Source organism: Xyrauchen texanus, chromosome 26 (genome assembly GCF_025860055.1).
Source record: "Xyrauchen texanus isolate HMW12.3.18 chromosome 26, RBS_HiC_50CHRs, whole genome shotgun sequence".
In the NCBI taxonomy this organism is placed as follows: domain Eukaryota; kingdom Metazoa; phylum Chordata; class Actinopteri; order Cypriniformes; family Catostomidae; genus Xyrauchen; species Xyrauchen texanus.
In genome coordinates, this window is record NC_068301.1 from 8,018,397 (window position 1) to 8,033,326 (window position 14,930).

Sequence of the window (14,930 nt, forward strand, 5' to 3'; positions counted from 1 at the left end):
AGTAAGCATATTTTAAGCATATCTGTAGTGTAATAGTGTAATAATAAAGGACAATGAAAACTATGGTAACAAACTATGGTTTTTCTGTTTTACTACAAAAACGTCATGGTTTCTTTCGTAAACTCTGTTCCCTGATGGAGGGAACGAGACGTTGTGTCGATGTAGTGACACTAGAGGTCGCTCGAGAGCCCCGAACACCTCCTATTCTTTGAGAAAAGAAAAATGTGAATTGGTGAGTGGAATTTGCATGCCACTCCCCCGGACATACGGGTATACAAGGAGCTGAAATGCCCACTCCATTCAGGTTTTGTGCTGAGGAGCCGAGACAAGGTCCAGCCATTTCAGCGGCTAGTACAGTTTTGTGGCAAGAGGGACACAATGTGACATTCGATGTAGTGACACTAGTGGTCCCTATAGAAAAACGCCACAACAGCTGAACCTTGTTACGTGAACTGCTGATGCAGGTGCAAGCAAGCTGCTGTGTGCATAATAGCAGGTGCATTAGACTGCACGTAACCTCCCCCAATGCCTTGGAGGAGACTTCATGTAGTTCCCCACATCCCTGAGGGGGGGAAGCGACGTAACTAGGATGGGAGCAGGCCATGCCAGCCACAGCCTTTTCTCTCTATGTTTTCTCTCCACAGAGTATTAGATTTGGCTGGGGCCATCTAACGCTTTCATTCGCATTGGGGAAGGCGTTCTTTTTTCCCCCTATTCTTTCAGGGGGAAAAGACCCAGCGGAAACCATATCCTGCCCAAAAGGGGAGGTCAATATGTGGCAATACTACACATGGGCTCAGCAGCCACACATGGAAGAGGCGCGGTGGTAGATCCTGCCATGAAAGGGGGTTGGGGGTAGTCTAAAAATACAGCGACCGGGGGAAGAGAAAGCACCGTAATACTGAACATAAAAACCCATTGCGTACTGAATCGCGAAGCCGAGTCGGATGGTTCTGGCCAGCCACCGCGACGGGTTGGAAAGTGTTAGGCATGTGTCCAAGCTCCGGGCTCCGAGCACTAAGGGGCATCTGACGTACCTGGGGGTGGAGCCTTGCGGTGGGGGGGAGCAGGCGGCATCACATCGAGGCGCGTTGCTTCGGCCCGTGGCGACTGTGCTGAGGGGGAGCTCAAAGCACTTACTTTGCTCTGCGAAACCGTCATATGGCGGGTTAGTGACTGAGGAGGAGGGCCTCTTGGGCCATCCTTGAGACTCGTCACAACCGGCGGGTCGTAGGAGTGGCAGGGAGGCCACGTTCGCGGGGTCCTGGCTGCGATTACTCGGTGTCTGTGGACACCAATTACGTGACCCAAGGAGTGACGAAAACGCTCTCATTTTGACAATGTGAGTACCGCAGCCCGTGCAGCAAACAAAAGAGAAAAGGAAACAAAGGATTTACCTCCCAGCCCTCCAGCGGGGGATGGAATGGTCTGGATACCAGCTCCGTAGCGGACATCTTGCTCCCTGGGTCATCCATCTCAGGGGCGCTTAGGAGCCTTCCGGGTCCAAGTGCCGGCCCGAGAGAAGGGAGGCGTCAGTTTCCTGTGGGGGGGTTCTACGCTAGGGCCGAGAACAAGGCTCTGGTTGAGGCAGAGCTGCCTGGGCTTTCGCAGTGGCAGGGGGTTGCCCTCGTTCAGCAGACGGGGTGCGGGATCTTGAGCCGCGTCGGGGCAAGATGTGCGGGATGGCCTCCATCTGCTTCTTCACCGCCAAGAACTGCTGGGTAAAGTCCTCATCGGTGTCGCCTAAAAGTCAGATCTGGGAGATGGTCGCGTTGAGAAAGCGGGCTTTGTCGGCATCCCTCATCTTGACGAGATTCAGCCAAAGGTGGTGTGAATTCACTCCCCACGCTCATTGGCGAGGCTTGGGGATCAGAACTCCTGACCCGATATTTATATACACTATTCAATAAATATATTTGCTTGACAGGGAAGCTGTGCGCATTCTGCGCAAACAGGAATATATATTATTTAAAAAAAAAAAAAAAAAGCACCCCAGAAAAAAGGGCACTTTCTCTCCAGGAATAAAAAGGGCAGGTGCTCAAGCCCCTTTTGATGTCTATGTGTGCACGTGCCTGTGTATAGCACTTTTCACAACACACACGGTTTCAAAGCAGCATTATCATGCATTAACAGAAAATTAAACTGTTATCTCTAAAAAGTCTTAGTGATCATTGTTTAGTTTGTATTATATATGATTGTATTTAAAGTGAAATAAACTAAGAAGATCCTTTTCTCAGTTACATGGCCGTGGGAAGAGGTTTTAAGTTGGGGGTGCTGTAGTGGGAGGTGCATTTTTTTTGCGTCAGGTGGACACAGCGTGCTAAATCCACCACCGCGAGCGGCGGGCTCATGAGGGTCATTACCGCAGGTCTCTGAGGCAAAACTAGCAGGCCTACTAGGTGCTGCTGGTGAAGAGCTGGTCGCTGTCGGGATGCTTTCCTGTATTCTCTGGACTTCCGTTGTGCTCTTTTTAGAAGCTGGTGAACAAAAGAAATCCAAAATTCGTTTCTGTGCCATTATGATATCTAGATACCTTCACTGTTGCAACGGTTGCAACGTGACGTCAGTTGACATTGACAATGATGCTTTGCGTTATTTTAATTATTAATAATTGTTTAGTTTTGCTCAAAACTTCCTCAAAACGTCCTCATGCTTAAAACTTCTTAGGTTAATAACAACCAGGAGCATTTAAAATATTTTTTAATATGTTTATTTATTTATTTTTTGCATCTGTCAGAGAGTGCTGTAATGTCTGCATTTTCCAACGGGGGGTGCTGCAGCACATGCAGCACCCCTACTTCCCACGGCCCTGCTCAGTTATCAAATAAATCTAACAGCAGTTCTCTGAATGAAAACCGACCTGTAGCCTTTCATTTTTGTAATAATGAAGATCTTTGTGTGTCTGATATGCAAACATCCATCAAACTCAGTTAGGAACATTTACCTTTGGCCTACAGGGCAAACAGGTCTACAAATAATATCCATATGTATGAAGCTGATTTTATAATGGACATAACATTCAATGTAAAATAAAGTCAAATTAAATTCACTAAGGAGAAAATGTCTCTGCCTCACACACATTGTGTTCCATTTTACACTGGAAAATATTTCCAACAAGTCCACACACAAATGTAAATATTTATAGACTTATTGTTCAACTGACTTTCCATGTGATCTGAATGAAAAGGTATTCTAAAAAGGTAAATCTATTCATGAAATTGCATGACGCTTTAGAACACACATTTAAACAGGTTATGCTGGTAGAAGATAAACTCACACCTTTCCACATTCCATAACTCAAGGATTTTCATTGATGGTAACTGATGATCTAAAGCAGCTGCAGTTATCAAGTGGGAGTCCTGGACTGTGACCTGTTTGGTTAAACTGGATCTTATTAAAGTTAAAAATGAACACATTTGTCACAGAATACAAAAAGTGTGATTAATGGACAATGGTTTGCAGTTGGGGAATCTGATTGGAAAGCTTATGAATTGTACTAGTGCCTTCCAGTTTTATGAGCAATATGCATCAGACCCTGCAAAATTGTGAGACCCTCACAAATGAGATTGGAGAGCTGTAGAAAATTAGCCATTATATATATTTTTTCTGAAATCTGACCCCCCACCCCCAAAACAGGCCACGAAAAGCAATTTATGTCTGTATTACTGTCTATTTTATCCAAAGAACACTTTTTTTTTTTCCTCTTTACTGTCACCATTTTGCCATTGTAAAATAGACAGACAGACAGACAGACAGACAAACTTTTGGATAAACTTTTAGTTTTCTCTATTTGTTTGTAGATTTATTAAGAATGGAAAGTGATTAAAAATACATAGGCAAAAAGGGGATTGAGAATAAAAGGATGAAATATATTTAATTATTTGGCATGTTAGGCCAGCAGAGGCTTTTCTGGCCCAGAGAATTCGCCACTGTTGAAATGTATCACAGTTCAATTCAGCACATCAAATACAATATGAATAAAAAAAAAATATATTTTCAATAAATAATTGTATCATATGTATTTTCTTCACCACTATATTGACATTTTAAAAAGGAAAATCGTAAAACTTTTTTCGCTGGGTCTCAGGAACTTGACATCTTAACAGCTTGTAAAGTAAAATAATGATTAAAACTTTATAATGACAGGGCCGCCTGCAAATATGACAATACATAAAAATAGTAGTTCACACTTTAAATATATCTTATAAAATGATTTTATCAACATTTTCAAAACTCTGTTGTTGCTGTGGGCAGGATTGTAATATAATGGTGATTGAGAGCTCAAAAGCCTGTTGTATCATATTTGATATATGGATTTCAAAAGGGGGTTTTCAGCTAAATTATAATCAACATTTTAACCAAACACAAGTTGCTTCCAGTATATTTAGAAAATACTCATTTTAAAATATCATTAACAATAGAATTATTACTGTCACTTTTACTTTCTTAACATAAGCTGTCATTTATCCCAACATGAATCACTTTTCGCGCAAGTCCACCACCATTTTAAATAGATAAATATAAACACAGAATCCACTAGATGGTGCTATAAACATGTGAAACATACATATATTGGTTGTTTGGCTCATCACCTTGAACAGAGAGTGAATCAGGAGCCGTTAAACATTGTGTATCATATTTGATACAAACGGCTTTATAGGGTTGGAAAGGAAATCTTCATTTGAGGGGCACCTACAGTATATTGTACAAACAGTTGGTTGAAAAGATTGTCATGGTCAAGTTAATTTTCTACATAGAAAATTAGTAAACTTTTTTAATTTACAGGTTTACAGTATGCCATTTACAGAGAATTTAGCAAACAATTCAGAAAGAAGTGAAAGGAGGAAATTTTTTTTTGTCTATGATGAGATTTGTGCTACTATAGTAAACAGTCCATTTTGCATACTCCACTCCCACTGTTGTTATAAAAGCTTGTTAGTTGCATTCATACAGGCACTGCAGATTGTGGGAGCTTGTCATGCCAGTGCACAGTAAGTACTTATGATAAAATGTTTTGTTGTGTGCTTTATCGATTAGGGCTCAAATAAGTTTTTACTTGTAACATAGATTTTACAGTTATTTACATTAATTAAATAATTATATATATATATATATATATATATATATATATATATATATATATATAATTAGAGCACTTGGTAATATAACTTTTCTTATTTCCTTTTTTTGTACATTTTGTTGCCCTACTTAAGACTCTCCTAATGTCTTGTTAACAACCAATATAATCAATGAATACACAGACTGGAGACACAACTGGTCAAAATAATTTTCTGTTCCATTCCTCATTCAGGAATATGAACATCAACAGTTTCTGAGACAATAGCTATAATGTTTAGATAGCAGCGCAAACAAGGCAACCTCTCATTTCACTCCCACAAAACCAAACTAATTTGAAAGCCTTTTAGATAACTTACAAAGTCATATTTTCCTGAGCTGAAATAGTTAAACGTTTGTGCTATGTTTTTAAATACATTACAGTAATAATAACCAAGATTCTACTGCTAGCATTTTGAGATTTAACTGATTTAACTGCTGTACTGTATTAATGAACTAATACAAAAACATTTTGACTTATGAAATACATGATACTGATTTGAGAGTTAATGATTCATGAAACTAAATATATATTTAATCAATCATTATCATAAACGTTTAGTTCATAACTCAATTTTCCTTTATTTATGATATAACACAAGGTGTTTCGGTAGTGACTTCACTGTTTCAGTAGTGAAATTTAGTTTAAAAGTTTGTGTCATATTCCCTGAAATATTTAGCAAAATCTTAAAAAAAAAACATTATTTTGTTGAAAATATTACAAACACAAACTTTTATGATAACTAAAATGTACTATTTAATTATTAAAGACATAACAACTGTTTCTATCATCTGTATTTGGAAGGACAAACAAATAGATACAACATCTCAAAGAACCATCATGGCCACAGGATGAGTACATTTACATTTATGCATTTGGCAGACGCTTTTATCCAAAGTTACTTACAGTGCACTTATTACAGGGACAATCCCCTGGAGCAACCTGGAGTTAAGTGCCTTGCTCAAGGGCCCAACAGTGGCATCTTGGTGGTGCTGGGGCTTAAACTCCCGACCTTCTGGTCAGTAACCCTGAGCCTCAACCACTGAGCCACCACTGCCCCTGAGTAGACAGAGCCCATAATTTTAATGTATATGTGTTCCGATGTCTGAAATCAGAGTATAACTTTAAGAATGTCACACATGTTCTCTGCAATTTAAAAAACAGTGAGCTTTAATCTAAAATCATGTACAACTGTTCAAAGTTTATGCTTGTTTCACTAAAATTAATAGTTGTAAATAAAATTGTATTATCATGTAATTATCAAAACTTTATCATACTGTATGTATATGTATATGTATATGTTTCGGTAGTGATAATCTCAATTATCTGAAAAAACTAAATTTTCATCTTAAATTTTATGTATGTGCAACTGTTCAATGCTTGTAATTATTTCCTTAAAATGAGACGTTGAAGATAACATTTTGTCACTGCTTAAAATAATCATGTCACTACAGAAACATTATTATACAGTATGTTTCGTAATGCCAATTTTAGCTAATTTTAATTTTGGCTAATTTTATCTTATGATTATTAGGAAATAATAGTATGTTTTTAACAGCTGTAATTACATCAAACAGAATATTTAAATTAAAACCCCAAAAAGTTTATTTAATTGCAGAGAATATGTGTTTAGGTAGTGACAATTCTTAATATTACACACTGATTTGTCAGATTTTAGAGCACATTTACTTCAAAGTGATGGGATCAAACTACTCACCATCCAGCCATGTTGGGGAGAGATGCAATCTCACTTCCTGGTAAAAATGCAGGGGTGTGGCTAAAATCAGGCTCACCCAATAGACTAAAACATTTTGTGTTTCAGTAGTGACATAACAATGAGAGACAGCATTTTTAAATCAAATTTAAATATTTAAAAATGAAGCCATCAAGAGAATCAAAATAATTTCCTTTAACTTTAAAATAAATTAAAAAGGTCTTTAAAAAAACAGCATTGAAAAATATTATTTTTTATATTATTTTGATATGTTGAAATTTAAGGGTGAGGGTTTGGGACAGCCACCTCCTAATAGAACGTAATGAATGAATTATGATTAGGTATATATTTAGCATATTATTATCTTAAATAATGGCTTGGGTTTTAATAGATCATAATATAATCTTATGACATATCTTATATCGGAATTCATAAATATATTTGTTAAAAGTTCTTTTTATTGTGGGACCGCAGATTGCACCAATTCGGTAGAATGGCCCATATAAGGTGCTTTAAAAGATATGTTATAAAGTATAGTATGTAATTTAGAGGCATATATTGAAGTAACAGGCCTACTCTTAAAGGTATAGTTCATGCACAAATAAAAATTCTGTTATTATTTACTCACCATCAGGTTGTTCCAAACCCTTCTGCATTTCTTTCTTCAATGGAGCATCAAGGAGATGAATGTTATAGAATGACAGCTTCAGTTGCCGTTCACTTTTATTGTATGCATAAAAGAACGATATGAGGTTGAGTAAATTATTTACTTTTAGGGGAGCTAAACCTTTAGTGCCTACCCATCATTAGCGGCTCATGATCATGATCAAATCAAATTAAATCACTTTATTGTCACACGACCATGTACACAAGTGCAACAGTGTACATGGTCGTGTGAAATATAGCAGTCATGACAGTGACGAGACATATACCAGTTACAATAAACAACATACTTACAAAACACAATAATTATATACAATGTACAGTAAACAATACACACAATATAGAATACACATACAATACAAATAAAAAATAAAGAGTATATAAAAATATATATATACAGTAGATGTATTGTGGAGAATATAATTATGACAGTCCAGTGTGTGATATAAGATTAATACAAATTAATAAAAAAGTGCAGTGCTGATATATGTACCATGAGCGATGAAGAGTTCAAAAGTCTGATTGCTTGGGGGAAGAAGCTGTAATGTAGTCGGCTGGTGCGGGTCCTGATGCTGCAATACCGTTTGCCTGATGGTAGCAGTGAGAGAAGCCCATGACTCGGGTGGGCACACAGCCTGGTATAGATGTCCTGGAGGGAGGGAAGATCACCTCCGATGATGTGTCTGGCAGTTCGCACCACCCTTTGCAGAGCTTTGCGGTTCCCTTCTTTGACGGCGGACTTCCCTCGACCTTTCCGCATTTTTGGCAGTGGCAGGGCACTCCTCCACCCCTGGCAGTGGCTCTATTGCTCCAGTTGGTCGGGGAGTCCAGTCCCTCCTCTCCTCGCGTACGGCGGCCGTTCCCTCCATCTAGGCGGTTGGGGTACTCCATCCCCCGGTGGATGGCAGTGGCACTCCCCTGGGTGGACGGCAGTGTCGAGGACTCTACGACAGGCATTCCTCCTTCTTCCTGGGTTTTGGCACCAGTGTAAAGAGATTGTGGGAAAAGAGAAGGCGTGAACCAGCTTGATAGTATAAATGATCATTTATTAATAAACTGAACTAAATAGACACAAACACACACAGGTGTCGGACAACTGTCCGTAACTCTCTCTCGATTGATCCCGCGCTGGCGTGGTCCTTTTATGCCACTCTCCACAATCTCACTACAATTAGAGACAGGTGTTAGTAATAATTTGGTTCAGGTGTATGCACCCTTACCGCTCTCTCTCTCTCTCTCCCGACAGATGCTCGACCACACCCCCGCTGCCACAGTTTGGCACTACGTTATGGGCAGATTCATTTCTACACCAATGTTTCTCAGTGACTAGGTTTACATGGACACCAGAAAAAATGGACGTAGAAAATACAGGTTTGCGCTGTCTTTCATTCAGCAAATTTCTAAAAGTGTAAATGCTAAAGGTATTTTTAGTTTTAATAGATTGGGAGCCTTAAAATATATATCTTATATATTTATTTTTGTCTTACGCTAATCATTCTGTCCCCCTCTCTTTTTAAATGATTGCTACGCCCCTGCCAGAAAGCATGTTATTGCGAGCAAACTGCGTTCCTGTTTACATGCACTTTATAATCGGCATATACTCTTTACTCCTGTATACATTCAGATTGATCAGTAAGCAGATATTTCCACAGCAATATAATTTTCTTGCAATGCTCGTGTAAAGGAAGGAAATCTGCATTCTCGTTTACATGACGTTTCAGAATGCTGGAATAAACCATTTTCTTAAGAGCATGTAAGCGTGGTCCATGAGGCTTCATTGCAGTACCATATTTAACCACAGATTACATGTGGAAAAGGGAGGGACATTTGTCCAAAACAGCGAGTTTAGTTATTTAGTCTAAGAGAGACTAACTTCAGAATTCTCAGGTTAGATATGCCTGCCAAATGTTTGGAAAAACATTACAAATTATGGTGTCATGAATAATTAATTTTGTTTATTATACACCTTCACATAAAGTGGCTCAACACACACACACACGCACGCACGCACGCACGCACGCACGCACTCACGCACGCACACACACGTAGTGTTTCCATGTTTTATGGGGACTTTCCATAGACATAATGGTTTTTATACTGTACAAACTTTATATTCTATCCCCTAAACCTAACCCTACCCCTAAACCTAACCCTCATAGAAAACTTTCTGCATTTTTAGATTTTCAAAAAACATAATTTAGTATGATTTATAAGCTGTTTTCCTCATGGGGACCGACAAAATGTCCCCACAAGGTCAAATATTTCGGGTTTTACTATCCTTATGGGGACATTTGGTCCCCACAAAGTGATAAATACACACTCACACACACACATTGTTTACTGTTCCTATGTCCCTGGTCAGGGTTATTTAATAATGCATGATTTACATGATTTTAATATTAAATAATCTTCCCTCTTAATAATCTAGATTCCATGGAAGTGGAGCGTAGTTCTAGCGGGAAGACCAGCAGGTGTACATCACATCATTAGCTGGGTAACTCCTAGCCATCGCACGTAAGCCAATGCTAAGTCCGCTCACAATCTATCACATTGCTGTTTCAGTGTGCTAACACAGGCAACCTCCACCACCCCACCACCACCACTAGTTGAGCTCCGTCCCACACGGGGGTAGGCTCCTCGCCCCTGCCTCCTATCTCCGGCAGGATATGACGGTTCTGGGCACAACTCCCTCGGACCACCGGACGGGGCCTACGCCAAAGAGAGAGACATTACTTTCTGTTTTACATTTATCAAATAAATGGCATCTTAAACTTCACTTAAGCCTGCGTGTCTTCCCGATAGAAATTTAATTCCTGGATTACTGTCACATGGGTCACCATCATCATGAGTTCTGAAAGGGAGCTGCGTTTTATGTCTTGGAATTCACATGGGCTACGCTGTAAGATAAATGTCAAAAAGAGGAATATAGAGAAACGTAATTGTCATGTTGTTTTTCTTCAAGAAACATATGCAGTTCATTCCAAGGTTTTAGAGATACTGGATGATTGGAAAACATTCTACGCCACAGCACCAACATCATGCAAAAGAGGAGTGGCTATTTTGATCAGAAAAAGTGTTTTTGAAGAATCAGGTTGCACAGAAAACATTGATTCTTCTGGCTGCTACATTGTGGTTAAATGTACATTGAAAGGACAACTATTCACACTTGTGAGTGTATACAATACCCAAGAGGATACAAACCCCTTAATGAGACTCATTAATGTACTTGAGAATTGTGCAGAGGGCATCTTGCTTATTGGAGGCGACTTTAATGTTCCCCTGAATCCATATCTAGACAGAAATTCTACTACTAAAAACAAAACCCACTCATGTTTGCAACCAGTTGTGGAGAGATTTATGACATCTTTTCATCTTGTAGATGTGTGGAGAAGATTTCACCCAATAGACTGGCAACACTCTTATCAACAAAACAATGTGATGTCAAGATTGGACTATCTTTTTGTTCCAGAGGAGTCAATGCAATATATTAAAACATGTGAGATTTCTAAGGAAAAATTCCCCTCTGACCATTACCCAATTTGTTTTAATATTCAAATATCCAAAGAAGAGAATAAGAAACCAGAATTTTGTCAGAATATCAGTGAAGAGGAGAACACAATGAAGATCTCTGCCTTCAAGGAAATTGTTTTGGATAAACGGTTGAACTGCAAACAGAAATATTGGAAACAGGAACTTGATTTTATCATAAATCCCCACAAACCTCCAATTATTTGTGCATTAGAGATTGCAAGAGTAGTTCAGTCTTTTGCAGTTAACCAAATCAATGCTGAACGTCCAGATGGTATACCACTTTCATTCTATAAGAGTAACCTTCATGATCTGATGTCACATTTATGTGCTTTTTATCACAATGTCTTTGAGCGATCCATGATCCCAGAGTCTTTCAATGAGGCTTTGAAAGTATCTGAGACACATTACATATTTAATGTTGACTATCTGATTTTAACAACCGTCATGGCCAGGTGGCTCAATGACCATTTAGAGTCCCATTCAGCAGACTACAAAAATGATTATCACAAAAGTGTTTTGTTTGCCTTCAAAAGGCAACCAGCAAGAGTCAGATGGACTGTCTTAGAGAGTTTTTTGAAAAAAGAAAAAGACACAGACCAGACAGATCCACCATTACTGGATACATTTAAGATTGACATTCTTGACAAGATCCTGAGAAAAAGTCCAAATGGTAAATTCAGATTACTGTGCTGGGGTTGCCCTCTGACTCTACCGTTGATGACATTCTATCTTAAACATGTTGCTAATGAAATGGTTGACAATGTAAAAGACCAAACACCAAATATTTTATATATTTCTAGAGAGAATGTCATTGCTGGATTCTCTGCTGATTTGGAGAGAGATGCATTGAAGAACTTGGGAGACAAATACAAAAATGTGGACTGTATACCTTTACATGAAATTAAGAAGGAAAAACAGTCATGAAAGTTCAGGATGTGAATAGCCACAATCTCTGGTATACATCAGGTTTTCTAAGCAACTTAGTTCAGTTTAGAAACTATTAGTTTTAAATATGTTGCTGCCATATTTGCATATTACATTTGTAAAATTCACCTGATTGCAAGTGGATTGTAATGGTTGAATGTATATAGTTTTACTTTGCATTTGCAGAGCAATGCTTGCTTGCTAGCCACATTTGGCTGAAGTTAAATGCAAATGATTTTTGGATTTACAAAAATTTACTAGAATAATTTGATTAAGAATGTTTTCGATACTACTGTAGCATCATCATATTTTAGTTAGCAATCTTTTTAGTAAAATAAAACTTATCAAAATCTTTTTTTATGCATTTGATGTTGGATTGCATCTTGTTGTATGGAAATGACTACATATGTTTAATAATTATACTGTAAATTGTTCATTAAAAGGTTGTAAAAGACTTACATGTTTAAAGGGAAGTCAAAGAGATATAATGCAATACACTAAACCAATTTGACTATTTGTTCTATAGAATAAAACAATATTTACTCTTTTTTTAAATTATTATTATTATTATTAAATCACTGACTATTTAGAGTGTAGTTTAATGGGCTGGGCAACAGATTCAATAGAAATTATAAATAAGAACTCATTAGTACATTGCAGGTACGTTAAATATTTTGAATAGTTCACACATGATTCTGATGATGATGACATTTAGATAGGAAACAATAGAGTAAAATCATACTTTGATATCAGAATAGATGTGTTCGGTTTTATTTATCAGTCATTCAGTGGTGACAGAAAAGAAAAACTCTCTTATTATCTTATTAAGTAGAACTGTTCAGGGCCTCATTTCCCAAATACATCGTAAGCCTAAGAAGATCGTATAATTCATTTTAGGATTCATCTTATTTTTGCGGCCCTTTTCCCAAAAACATCGTAACTTTAGTACTTGAAAATGCTCGTAGATTAACGAGTGCTCTGGAGTAATCGTACAGCACTAAGAACATCGTTAGGACACGAACTTATGCAGACACCTGCAGGACAAACGCGAAATTACAACTAATACAATATAAATACCTATAACTACACTTTATGCTCAATTAATATCAGTGTACATACGTACATATGTTACCGTTATCACTTTTGGGTGAAAAGAGCAGTCCTCTCTTTTATTGGTCTCTAAAGCACAGATTCTAGCGTCTACTTATTTTGTGCTCCGCAATAACATGGTGAACCTCGTTATATTCAATTAATGTTTGCTGTCATTAGCAGGACCATACACAGGGCCTCCGCTGTCTTCACTGATCTTAGGAGATGTAATCTCGACCCACAGAGAAATGATGAAAACGAAATACTAAAATGCACATCTGATGAACGAAGCAGTGGTTGTGGAAAAAGAAATATATTGTTTTGAATTTAACGATTGCGAACCAAAATGCAATTATGTGGTGAATTAAGTTGTACATTTAAGAAAATATTTGTAAATATATCCAGTGAGGTAATTTACAAATGTTACGCTCAAATATAATGACGTTGCAATGACGAGCAGCACTATACGATTGCATTTCAGCACTTGACGTTTAAGGACAGCGTCTCTCTTAAGTAGCACTTAAAGCGCATACTCGCATGTTCATGTTAAGTGCAGTTTTGGGAAACGCACATAAAAAATAACAAATGTTTGTAAAAACGCTCTTAAAAAAATGCTCGTAAAAAACGCTCTTAACCGCAAAGATCAGTCGTTATCGGGAAACGCCAACCAGGTCTACAGCAAAACTGTGATTTGATTCCTGTAAGTTAGGGGTCGCTGTTCTAAGGTTAAATGGGGTTTCTTTAAATTATCTCACTTTATTTTGAAATTGTCTTATTGTCACAGGTCAACTGTTTCCTTCTTCTGTTTCCCCTGTCCTGATTATTTTTAAATGCCTCTTTTTAGTCTGATTTGTCCATATATCCTGTTTGTTTCTTCATTTTTATCAGATGTTGTTCATGTACAGTTGATTGTGTTATGGTGAAAGATGTGTCTTCTTAGTTGAAACAGAGTATTGTACTCAGTTGTATTTGTTTTTGATTATTTCATGTTTTACTTTGAAAGAAACTATCAAATAAACTGATTTCTGTATTACTATATTGAATGTTTATTAAAAACGGCCAGAAATTATTAAACAGTTATCAGTAGTTGGACATTTAGAATTATTTCAAACTTTGATTGTTTGGAATGGAAATTTAAATGAAAAGGAGTTCAGATTTACATGAAAATGTATCTACACTAAGGAGAACTTAAACCTCAAAGTATATCTATAAACTGCTTAATCTGGGTTCATTAAAATTTTCTTTAATAGAAAGTGACATTTGCATATCTATCACATGTATCAAACTTCCATCAAGCTCAACAGACTTCATTCATCATATTTTCTACAACCCCAATTCCAAAAAAGTTGGGACAGTATGAAAAATTCTAATAAAGACAAAAATTAGTGATTTGTAAATTATAAACACCCTTTGCTGTATTGAAAGCTCTACCACTAAACATTGCATCATTTTTACCGTGTGAAATGTATTAGTTTTATAAAAAAAAATATTTTAATGTTTCAACTCGACAGTCGAGTTTTTACCACTGTGAAACCTCACCATTTCTAATAACACTTATTAAGCATTTTGGCATTGAAGATACAAGTTTGTTAAGTTTAGAAAGTGGAATTTTCCCCCATTCGTCCATTATGTAGGTATTTAGCTGCATAATTGTACGGGGTCTTCGTTGCAAGATGATGTGCTTCATACTGCACCACACATTATCAATTGGAGACAGGTCAGGACTGCATGCAGGCCAATCTAGCACCAACACTCTTTGCTTACACAGCCATGACGTTGTAATCCGGGCAGTATGTGGTTTGAAGTTGTCCTCAGGGACGTCCCTAGAAAAGACGGTGCTGGATGGCAGAATATGCTGCTCCAAAATGTATACATATCTGTCTGCATTCATGG